The 12,302-nt window shown below is 34.3% G+C and overlaps 1 pseudogene; it reads left to right on the top strand.

The window, feature by feature from the left end:
- The first annotated feature begins 9,515 nt into the window (after positions 1 to 9,515).
- LOC116464512 (NKG2-F type II integral membrane protein-like) lies at positions 9,516 to 11,440 on the top strand (annotated as a pseudogene).
- The last annotated feature ends 862 nt before the right edge of the window (positions 11,441 to 12,302 follow it).

Raw genomic sequence — 12,302 nt, 5'->3', positions numbered from 1 at the left:
ATCTGTACTAAAAATACAAAAATTAAAATTAGCTGGGCGTGGTGGTGCGCACCTATAGTCCCAGCTACTCAAGAGGCTGAGGCAGGAGAATCACTTGAACCCAGCGGGCGGAGGTTGCAGTGAGCTGAGATTGCACCACTACACTCCAGCCTTGCAATAGAGGGAGACTCTGCCACAAAAACAAAACGAAACAAAACAAAACAAAAAACAGTGCATATGTATTTTATGTAGGGATTCAGGGTAAGATTTGTCTCTTCATCCATGTTCACAAGGATATTTGACCATGTTTTTATTCGTAGCTCTATACTTGAAAGGTTTTGGTATCAAGGCTATCTTGGGAAGAATTTGTTTTTCTATAACCTGGAAGTGTTTGTTGAGAGTACTGCTTTATTTTTAAACGTTATAATTCACTAGTAATGTCATCTGAGTTTGTAGACTATTTGTGTGTGAAAGTTTATGTCTAAACTGAATTTCTTTAACACATATGGGATATACTCAGATTTCTATTTGAGGTACTGCATTTGGTAATGAGTATTTATGAATTTTCTATTTCATATAGACATTAAAATGTAATAAAATATAGTTCTATTGGCTCTAAATAACTCTAAATACCATCATGGTATTTCCATGTTGAATCTAGAAATAGGCCAGTTGTGGTGGCTCGAGCTTATAATCCCAGCACTTTGGGAGGCATCACTGTGCCTGGCCCTTATCAATTTTTTAAAATGTTAAATTAGTTAGTTTTGGGGATAAGTTAGTAGGTGTATATTTTTAGTAGTCTCATCAAATTTTAAAAGTATTTTCAATGAAAATACCTTTGGCCTTGCTGTTCTCTCTATTGTAACATTATTCTTTATCGTGATTTTTTACTGTTTATTCATTTTTTCTTATATATCACTTGTATTTCATTTTAGCTTTCCTATTTTTAATTTATTTTAGTGCATTCACAGGTAATTTTTAGTTCATCTTTTGTAATCTATGTACATTGAGGGCAATCAGTTTTCACAAGAAAGACTTTTGTTCTACTTTTCTTATAATTCATATAAAAATTGTGACCATTCATTTTGATAATTTCTTTCACCTATATGTTATTTAGACATGTATTACTGAATTTAAAACTATGTAAGGTTTGCAGATTTTTTTTATTGACTTCTGTCGTAGGCAAACTAGTTAGAACATTTTCTGTGAAGCTGGAAATATTCTTCATCTTTGTGTCCAAAGGTGTGGCTAGTGTGCTGAGAAACTGGTTTCACATGTTATTTATTTTGTATTAATTAATGTTGAATTAGAATAGCTATTTTGTAACTGTCCACTGGCCAAGCTTGGCTAGTGGTACTACATTGAAATCATAGTCCTATATTTTTTACTAATATGCATGCTTAGAATTATGAGATTATAGTATTTGGGAAAAGCTTCTTTTGAAATTAAATATGTGAGTATTCTACATATGCGTCAGTGTGTGCATATGAGTGATAACTACTTGTCCAGTTCAAATCTTTCTATCGGCTTGTTTGGTGTTTCTATGGTTTGTTTGTGTGTTAAGCAGGGAGAGAAAAGTGTTTAAAATCCCATTTATGATTGTTTCTTATTCACTTTATTCAATTATATGTTGAACTTGTAGCATTAGGTACATGCAATGATAAAAATGTATATTACTAGTGGTTTGGAAAATTAATCTAACATTATGAAGCATGCTTCCTCAATTCCAGTAAAGGGCTTGCCTTAGATTAAGACAGCACTATTATGACTGTAATAGTGTTCTACCAGTTTGTGAGTTATGGTATATGTTGTTAAATATTTTATCTTCAACTCTCCTTGTTTAAATATTTTAATTTTAATTTCAGTGCGTACATAGTAGGTGTATATGTTTATGGTGTCCATGAGCTGTTTTGAGACAGACAGGCAGTGCATAATAATGACATCATGTAAAAATGCTGCATCCATCTCCCTAAGGATTTATCCTTTGTGTTACAAACAATCCGATTATACTCTTAGTTATTTTAAAATATACAATTAAATTATTATTGACTGTAGTGACCCTGTTGTACTATGAAGCACTAGGTCTTCCTCATCCTTTCTATTTCTCGTACCCATTAATTAACCATTTTCACCTCCTTACTACTACCCTTCCACTATCCTTCTCAATCTCTGGTAACCATCCTTCTACTCTCTCTCTCCATGAGTTCAATTGTTGTGATTTTTAAATCCCACAGCTAAGTGTGAGCATGTGATGATTGTCTTCCTGCGACTGGCTTATTTTATTTTATTTATTATTATTATTATTATTTTTGAGACGGAGTCTTGCTCTGTCACCCAGGCTGGAGTGCAGTGACGTGATATCTGCTCACTGCAAGCTCCGCCTCCCAGGTTCACGCCATTCTCCTGCCTCAGCCTCCCGAGGAGCTGGGACTACAGGCGCCCGCCACTACGCCCGGCTAATTTTTTGTATTTTTAGTAGAGATGGGGTTTCACCGCATTAGCCAGGATGGTCTCGATCTCCTGACCTTGTGATCCGCCCGCCTCGGCCTCCCAAAGTGCTGGGATTACAGGCGTGAGCCACCGCACCCGGCCTGGCTTATTTTATTTAACATAATGACCCCTGGTTCCATTCATGTTGTAGCAAATGACAGGGTCTCATTCCTTTTTTATGGCTGAATATTACTCCATTGTTGATATATACCACATTTGCTTTGTCCATTCATCCATTGATGGACACTTAGGTAGCTTCCAGATCTTGGCTATTGTGAACAGTGCTGCAACAAACATGGGAGTACAGCTATCCCTTAGGTAAACTGATTTTCTTTCTTTTGGGTATATACCTGGGAGTGCGATTGCTGGATCATATGGTAGCTCCACTTTTATATTCATTTTTCTTTATGCTTACATGAAAGGAATGTCTCATAAAGACAACAAGCAGTTATTACTGAATATATACATTCTTTGCTTTCAAATTCAAATTACTGTATACTTAATATAATTATCAGTTTCTAAAATATAATCCTTATGTATTTTATTTGTATGGAAATATATAAGCACAGGTATTAATTATAACTTCATTTTTATTACATTCTGATTGAACATTACCAAGTGTTTAAACTCTGTTGTTCCCTTATGTTTTCATAATAAATATTTTCATTGTTTACTTTCCACATACAAACTTGTTAATTTAATACAATTTACAACACACCTGCTGGCACTTTGATCTTGGACCTCCCTGCTCTCTGAACTGTGAGTAATATATCTGTATGGTTAATAGATTGCTTAGTTTGTGATATTTTATTATACTAGTACAAACAAAGTAAGATTACTCTCTATTTTATTTACCAGTTAGCCTGTATCTGCTCCCCAAATTCTAATACAAATATTTATTTCAATGTTGGAAACTATGTCATCAATACACTATATTCAATATCCAATTAGGTATATCCACATAATTCCTTTACTTTAAGTCTTCTTTTTGAATATCCAAGTTTTCATTGGGAAGGTGTGCTTAATCTATTGAAGATATTTAAATTGTATTTTCTTTAGAGTTAGTAATAACTAATTCACTCCAATTTCTTAAATTCCTTGAAAATTATTTTATTTCATGTTACATTAAAAGTATATTTTCACTTCTTATTGACTTCCAACTTAGCCATAACCCATAGGAAACCAGATATTGCCATTATTTGCAATAGTCACAGTAATTCATATGTAGTTCGGTGTTAGGGGTCTCCAGATGGACAGAACTAATAGGATACATGTATATATGAAAGGGAGTTTATTAGGGAGAATTGGCTCCCACAATCACAAGGCAAAGTCCCACAATCACAAGGCAAAGTCCCACAATAGGCCATCTGCAAGCTGGGGAAGAAAGAAGCCGGTAGTGGCTCAGTCCGAGTCGAAAGCCTCAAAAGCAGAGAAGCCAAAAGTGCAGCCTTCAGTGTGTGGTCGAAGGCCCAGGAGCCCCCGTAAAACCACTGGTGTGAGTACAAGAGTCCAAAGGCTGAAGAACCTGGATTCTGACGTCCAAGGGCAGGAGGAACGGAAGGAAGCATCCAGCACAGGAGAAAAATGAAAGCCGAACACTCAGCAAGCCAGCTTACCCCACCTTCTTCTAGCTGCTTTATTCTACTCGCACTGGCAGCCATTGGATGGTGCCCACCCACACTGAGGATGGGTCTTCTTTGCCCAGTCCACTGACTCAAATGTCAATCTCCTCTGGCAACACCATCACAGATACAGCCAGAAACAACACTTTACCAGCTATCTAGGCATCCTTCAATCCAATCCAGCTGACACCTAATATTAATCATCGTAAGTTCTGTGTGTGTGTGTGTGTGTGTGTGTCTGTATCTACGTCATATAAACATATATATATACACATCATATAGACTAAATTCTAATTACTCCAGTTATCTTGTGTAATTTTTGTTTTGTTTTTATATATTTATTGTGCCTTTGTATAAGCATAAACTTCATTCACATTAAATGCTGAAACAGTAGAAACCTGTATTATTTTGATTAACAAAGGACATGATATACAGTCACGTGCCACAAAATGATGTTTTGGTCAATGACTGACTGCACATAGATAGTGGTCCCACTAGATTATAACGGAGCTGAAAAATTCCTATGACTTAGTGATGTCATAGCAATAGACATGTCTGTGGTGATGCTGGTGTAAACAAATTACCATGCTGCCAGTGGAATAAAAGTATAGCACAAACAATTACATACACTACATGATATTTGATAATGATAATAAATGACAATGTTATTGGTTTATGTATTTACTGTAGTATACTTTTAATTATTATTTTAGAGTGTACTCCTTCTACTTCTACAAAAACAGTTACCTGAAAAACAACCTTGGGAAGGTCCTTCAGGAGGAATTCCAGAAGAAGGCATTGTAACCATAGGAGAGGACAGCTGCACATGTGTTATTGCCTGAACCTTCCAGTGGGACAAGATGTGGAGGGGATGACAGTGATACTGATCTTGCTGACACTGTGTAGGCTTAGGCTAATGTATGTGTTTGTGTCTTCGTTTTTAAAAAAAGTTTAAAAAGAAAAAAATTAAAATGAAAAATAGAAAAAAGTTTGTAGAATAAGAATATAAAGAAAATAGTTCTTAAGACTGTGCAATTTGTGTTTTTAAATAAAGGGTATTTAAAAGGAGGCAGAAAGTTTTAAAAAATGAAAAATTTAGAAACCAACAAAGTTGCAGTAAGCTCAAGTTAATTTATTATTAGCTAAAGAAAAAAGTGCTGCATAAATGTAGTATACCCTAGTGTACAGTTTATAAATCCTACAGTAGTGTGCTGTGTAATATCCTAGGCCTTGACTTTCACTTGCTACTTACTCACTGACTCACCCAGGGAAAATTCCATTTCTGCAGACTTCATTCAGGGTAAGTGCCGTATAAAAGGATGCCATTTTTAACCTTTTTTTTTTTTTTTACCATATTTTACTTTTTTTATGTTTATATATTATTAGATAAACAAAAATTACCATTCTGGTCACCGCTTACATTATTCACTACAGTAATATGTTGTATGGGTTTATATCCTTGGAGCAATAGGCTATCCCATATAACATAGGACTATAGTAGCTATACCATCTAGGTTTGTGTAAATACACTCTATGATGTGGACACAGGGATGAAATTGCCTAAAGACACATTCCTCAGAAGTATCCCTGTCATTAAGCAAACAATAAGAGTATAACACGATTTAATGGAAAACTCCAAGTGGATGTTTGTACCAATAGTAGACATCAGCACTTCAAACTTAAACAGAAAACATTAGTGAATGATACGTTATGTGGCATCTTTAGTGAATGATTTTATTGTTTTAATTCCTTAATGTGACTAATAGAAAAAATTAACCTAGTTTATGAAAATGTAATAAAATGTAAATATAAATAAATGTACTTGTAATAGAAATAGATACAATATGAACACAAGCATATATGCTTATGACATTATTAATTTATTTTGTGAAAATATATTACAATATATTTGACAGAAAAACATATATACCTAGCCAACATTAGTCATTCTGATGGAAGGGCAAATAATAATTCTCATTGCAAAGAAATAAATAGGGATTTAAATTCCAACTTTTTAGATTTTAGAGAATAGCTGGGCACGGTGGCTCACGCCTGTAATCCCAGCACTTTGGAAGGCCGAGGCAGACGGATAACGAGGTCAGGAGATCGAGACCATCCTGGAGAACACAGTGAAACCTCGTTTCTACTAAAAATACAAAAAAAATTAACTGGGCTTCGTGGCGCATGCCTGTAATCCAGCTACTCAGGAGGCTGAGGCAGGAGAATCGCTTGAGCCCAGGAGGCAGAGGTTGCAGTGAGCCGAGATGGCACCACTGCACTCCAGCCTGGGCAATAGAATTATGCATAAACATTCCCCCTTTTATTGATAGAAAATGAATGATGAAAAGATTTTTATTTAATACAACTAGATAATTCATAGTTTTTTTTCCTGATATTCATATACCATTTTTTTTTTTTAATTTTTGTTTACTCATTTTTGAGACAAGGTCTGGCTCTGTCGCCCAGGCTGCAGTGCAGAGACACTAACACAGTTCACTGCAGCCTTGACCTCCAGGGCTCAAGCTATCCTCCCACCTCAGCCTCCAGATCAGCTGGGACTACAAGCAAACACCAGCATCTTCAGCTAATTTTTGTATTTTTTTTTTTTTTTTGAAGAGATGGGGTTTCATCCTGTGTATCATGCTAACCTCAAACTCTTGAGCTCAAGTGATTCTGGAGTGCTGGGGTTACTGACATGAGCTACCACGCCCGGACATTCATGTATCATTTTACTTGTGTTTTAAAAAATCTCAGTTTTCTGGCCTCCCCATTTTTAAGTAGGCGATGTTTTTAAAATTGCTTTTACCTCCCTACATAGTTTAACTTCAGCTTTAATCATTTACAACGAATATTTCTATTAAAATGCAGACAATAAGTCATGATTAGAGAAGGAATCGGTGAACAATGTAGTAGGTAGTTTTTTATTATTTCAGTCTCTGGCATAGAAATATAGCTCAGTATTGTTTAATATTTTATTATTTCAAGATTCATTTATTTTAATTGGAGCAATCTGGTTAACTTATATAAAGAAGAAAAATGAATGAGGGAATTTTAAGAACTAAGGCAAAGAAATCAAGAAGATAAGTTTGAGAATTCATGTCAGTTACAATTAAGTTGAAAATGTAACATTTTCTCAAAATAGTGACAAGTACATTAAATTCCTATTGATAAGATTATTATTTAAATTTTTTTATTATGATAGCAGTGATATTATAGGGGTATATGATAAAGAAGTATATAATGTCAACTTTTAGGCACCTTGTCTAAATGTAGAAAGTAACCATCTAAGATACTTTTGAAAAGTTACGAGACTTTGGTGTTTGTGACTGAGATGGAAACAGTTAACTGCATGGATCAAATCTCTGCTGTCCCCCCATCTTGTCAACTATAAAAATAATTTCTAAGAGGCACTTGAAAATGAACAAACTAAATGACACACTAGCCACCCGAAGTCTCCTATATTCTAAAGTGTGTGATGAGATAAACTGATTCAAAATAGCCCTAGGGTGAGAATTTCCTGTTCAAATCTGCAGTGACACATTGGTGAGGAATCTACTCTTTCCACTCTTGCCTCACTCTGACCCTTCAAAGGGCAGTCTGTGAAGATCACAGATAACGTTAGTGTCTTTCAGAGGTAACCTGACCTCTCCACTGAAGGGCATGTGGCTTTCTGATGACAGTAGGTAAGTGTTGCTACTCTCCCTGTTTCTCTACTAGCTCATCTCATTTAGTAGAAGATTGTAAATACTGGCTGTGATGCACCTGAGGTGAAGTTTATATAGACGAAAATCAAGGTAGAACTTTCTTCATGTGAATAATTCCAGATGAAAAACAAGCCAAAATATAAAATATGTTTAAGGATTTCTTAGAGTATTCACATTATTGCGGGTGGAGAATCACTCAAGTAGATGCATACATAATAATAGGTTTGCCAATCAATGTAATTTAGAGTGAAACCCATAACCATCATGACAATGAACAATTAATTTTGGATTTTGTAATCATTACTGGTTTAATTGTATATGACATTTAGACCAAACTTTAAAAATACATTTTTAAAATGGATACATCAAATTGTGAATGTCAAGCATTAATTCTCAATCACATACCTAGATTTCATGAAAGCAGTTTTAATTTTTAATAAAAGTAAGGATGAAATCATTTCCATGAAATGCAAATCTGACCTTAATTATAAACAATTGGAAAACTTAAAACAATTGAACCAAACATTGCAAAAAAGATGTACCACCCTGACATAAGACACCTAATTAATGAGTTATTTTAACACACTCTAATGCAAATCAGAAATAATAAAATGGCAGTTGTGTTAAAAATAGTTAAAATATCTATTATGTATTCAGTGCTAATATGCGCCAGGTTGTGTGTTTAGTTTTTTTACATACATTATACTTTATAAATTATTTTTCCCAACGTAGATTAGTAAACTAGGTTAGTAGACACTAAGTAATTTAGTAAAGGTCACACATTTCAACTTGCAAAGCTAGAATTAATTGTAGTCTCACTGACTACAGAGCTCATTGACTAGATTACTAAATTACATTATCTGAACTATTACAATTACTTATACAACCAAAGCGACCCTCACTGACTTATACAATCATAGGAGCTTTCTGAAAGTTTGATTGGACACTGATCTTCCATAGATGGCCCACACGTTTATTGATCATTTTAAGTTTTCCTATTTTAGTCATTAAATCAATTACCAATCTCTTGTGTAAAAGAAGCAATTTAAAAATATATTTTGTTTTCAATAGTATTTAGTTTACACATAGGGTAATGTAATGTTTTACAAGATATAAGATATATTTTTAAAATTTTAATGATTTTTCTGATTTCTGAATTTAGAAAAAAAATCATCTGACAATACCTCAGGTCCTTTTAATAAATGAATGTAAGTCACTAACAATGTATTTTAGTATAAGAAATTACTCTATATGCTGACAGAACTATTTTATCTTATGGCACACAATCCTTAACCATCAATGACTCTTAAAACTATGATAAAATTTGTGTATTACTAAATACAGTATTTTAATTGTTAACATATGCAGTCTATTGGTGTTAAATATTTTTGAAGAATCTAACCTTAATTTAATACAAATATTTTTTTCATGAACTTCCTAGTTCTCACAAGTTTAATTTTTTTGTTGTTCCCACTAGTAATATTATGTCAAATGCAGAATACATCTAAAAAATTACCAATTATATCACGATATTTTTGTTTAAAGCTTTAGGAAATTAGTAGCAGAATTTTACATTGGTTAACAGCCAAGTAAACATTACTGCTCAGCCCCAACACATGCAGATTGCTATACCAGGGATCCTGTTAGAATATACACCATTTATAGCTTGTTAAGTGCAGTTATCATAGAGCACAGTCCCTGACAGCACACAGCTGCAGAGATGAATAAACCAAGAGGAACATTTTCAGAAGTGAGTCTGGCCCAGGACCCAAAGAGGCAGCAAAGGAAACCTAAAGGCAATAAAAGCTCCATTTCAGGAACCGAACAGGAAATATTCCAAGTAGAATTAAACCTTCAAAATGCTTATCTGAATCATCAAGGGATTGATAAAATATATGACTGCCAAGGTAAGACATTAAATAGATCTTCAATATTATTGTTCTAGGACGTGCAGTTGAGTGCAGAAGGGTGGGGAAAGATTAGGGAATATTTTGCACTTGTGACAATCAGAGTTCCTAATTGGGATCTAATATTCTATTGTGAAATCAGAAGACTAATTTTATTCGGGCGTTGTTCAACTGTAATCTGCGATCCACTCGTGGAGCATTATATTTACTGCAAGTGAAATGGCATATTCTGAGAGAAAGATTACCAGAGCAGATGTAGATTTAGAGGCCAGAGTTTATCGTTATGTTTCCCTGTGCATGTGGGTTCTCTTGTACGTAATCCTAATCGACTTTCTATCTCCTCTCTCAGTGCCTCTATTTCTCTCCCTGCAGGTTTACTGCCACCTCCTGGGAAGCTCACTGCTGAGGTCCTGGGAATCATTTGCATTGTCCTGATGGCCACTGTGTTAAAAACAATAGTTCTTATTCCTTGTAAGCATATTCTTGAAAGATTAGAAGAGAACGTTTTAATTTAATGCTTGGAAGTGCCTCAAAATATTTCATACTGTTGAAGAATAGAACTCTTATTTTAATGTATATATTTGGACCCAAAAGTAATATGGTTATTCTGAACTTTTCACAACTATAATATAAATAACAAAATGATTGTAGAGAACATTTGTTTATTTTTTGCGTGTGTATTCTATATGTGTATACACAGACACACAAAGATAGATATGTTTTCTGATTTCATAAGTCAGAGCCATGCTATAGGAGAAAAGTATTTAGAAAAAGAAATTAATTTTTGAAAGTGGTTACATCAAATACTACAAGAGATGGTGAAGTTTCGTGCTAAAGTCTTTAAAAATATTTCTTTCAAAGATCTATTCATTTATTTGTATAGAAAAAGTTAATTTTATTAAAGATTGTCCCCATTTTAAATAACACACAAAGTTTCAAAGTGAGAAACTAAACTCGTTATGATTTATCTAGATATTAGTTTTTATAAAAATCATTTTAATTTTTCTATTACAGTCCTGGAGCAGAAGAATTCTTCCCCGAATACAAGAACCCAGAAAGGTGCATTTTTATTTTCAACATTCTGATATTAGTAGAATGTATATTTTGTGTCTGTTTTAAGGCATGTAAAAGAATAATGGCATTTTTGCAGAAAATAAGGCAAAAAATTGAGCCATAAATATTTATAAATGAAGATTATAAGTCAGCATTTCCTTTTCTCCAATAAGTAGAAATACTTGTAATCATTCTACCCTCTTTCTCCCAATTAACAGAAGTTTCCTACTGTTATGAGATGATATGAAATAAATAATTTTACTATCCTAAAAAAGCAGTTGTGTATCAGTGATGTTCAAGACATGTGTAGAGTGTATTTTTGTTTGTTGGTTTGCTTTATATGGGAACACAATTAGGGGATGAGAGGCTAACCCTAGTCTGTGCACGTGTGTATGACTGACTTGGTTATTAAAAAGCGTATATTTATAAGCCTGTAAGGATGCATAAATATGTCAAGCACATATATGTTTATACTGTTGCAAATATGTAAACTAATTTTTATTTGTAAACATTCATATTGTTCTGCATAGTAATTCATATCTTTATTTAGCACATCATTGTGGCCATTGTCCTGGGGAGTGGATTACATATTCCAACAGTTGTTATTACATTGGTAAGGAAAAAAGAACTTGGGAAGAGAGTTTGCTGGCCTGTGCTTCGAAGAACTCCGGTCTGCTTTCTATAGATAATGAAGAAGAAATGGTAAGATGTAAATGTTTTAAACACTTCATGAAAAGCTTATTTCGGTCGATAATATATTTGTAGAAATCATCCATATGGTGTGGGTATATATATTTAGCTTATATGTTTTCAAGTTTATGTAATATTTAATTGATTGACTTAATAATGTTTTAAAATTCATATACTGCTAATGTACTTTTGATTATTTTCAGTTTTTGCTTTTCATGGAAAACCATGCTTCTATAAATGCTTTGAATCCACAATAAATTTTGCTATCTAATTTTATCAGGCATGATGTGATCTGCTCGTGCAGATTGATCACAAAGTGAATGAACTCATGTGATACAAGTCACATCATGAAATAAAAGTTTCCAGCTCTAGCAGTTCCACCCCTGTGTATGCCCTCATCACTTATCCTGACTCCTCTCCAAAACACTGTCTTGACTTTTAATGTTATAAATAACGTTTGCCTGCTTTTGAATTTATATAAAGGGAATCATACAGTGTGAATTTCATGTCTGTGTTTTTCACTCCTATCTGATATTTGTGCAATTCCTCCATATTATTGCAGTTATCTGACATTTGTTACTGTTCACTGCTCTACTATGTGCAAAGAACACTAAGAATCCATTCAATCCTGTGTCTCTGGATGGGGAAGAGAGTCTCATGCCCTCAGGGCAAAGAGGACCCTGGGTGGTGCACTGGTAGTCATTGGGTTCCTTTGCTGATCCTCCTCACCCACATCCACCCTGATGTCTCTTGGTATGAGAAGGAAGCACTTCCTCTGGCTGTATTGGTAGCAGGTCTCCTGGTAGATCATCCTTGCCAGTGGTACCAGCCTTGCCTGGTGTTGCGGAGGGGACTCC

Source organism: Hylobates moloch, unplaced genomic scaffold (genome assembly GCF_009828535.3).
Source record: "Hylobates moloch isolate HMO894 unplaced genomic scaffold, HMol_V3 SCAFFOLD_866, whole genome shotgun sequence".
In the NCBI taxonomy this organism is placed as follows: domain Eukaryota; kingdom Metazoa; phylum Chordata; class Mammalia; order Primates; family Hylobatidae; genus Hylobates; species Hylobates moloch.
This window is presented reverse-complemented; position numbering and strand designations above follow the sequence as displayed.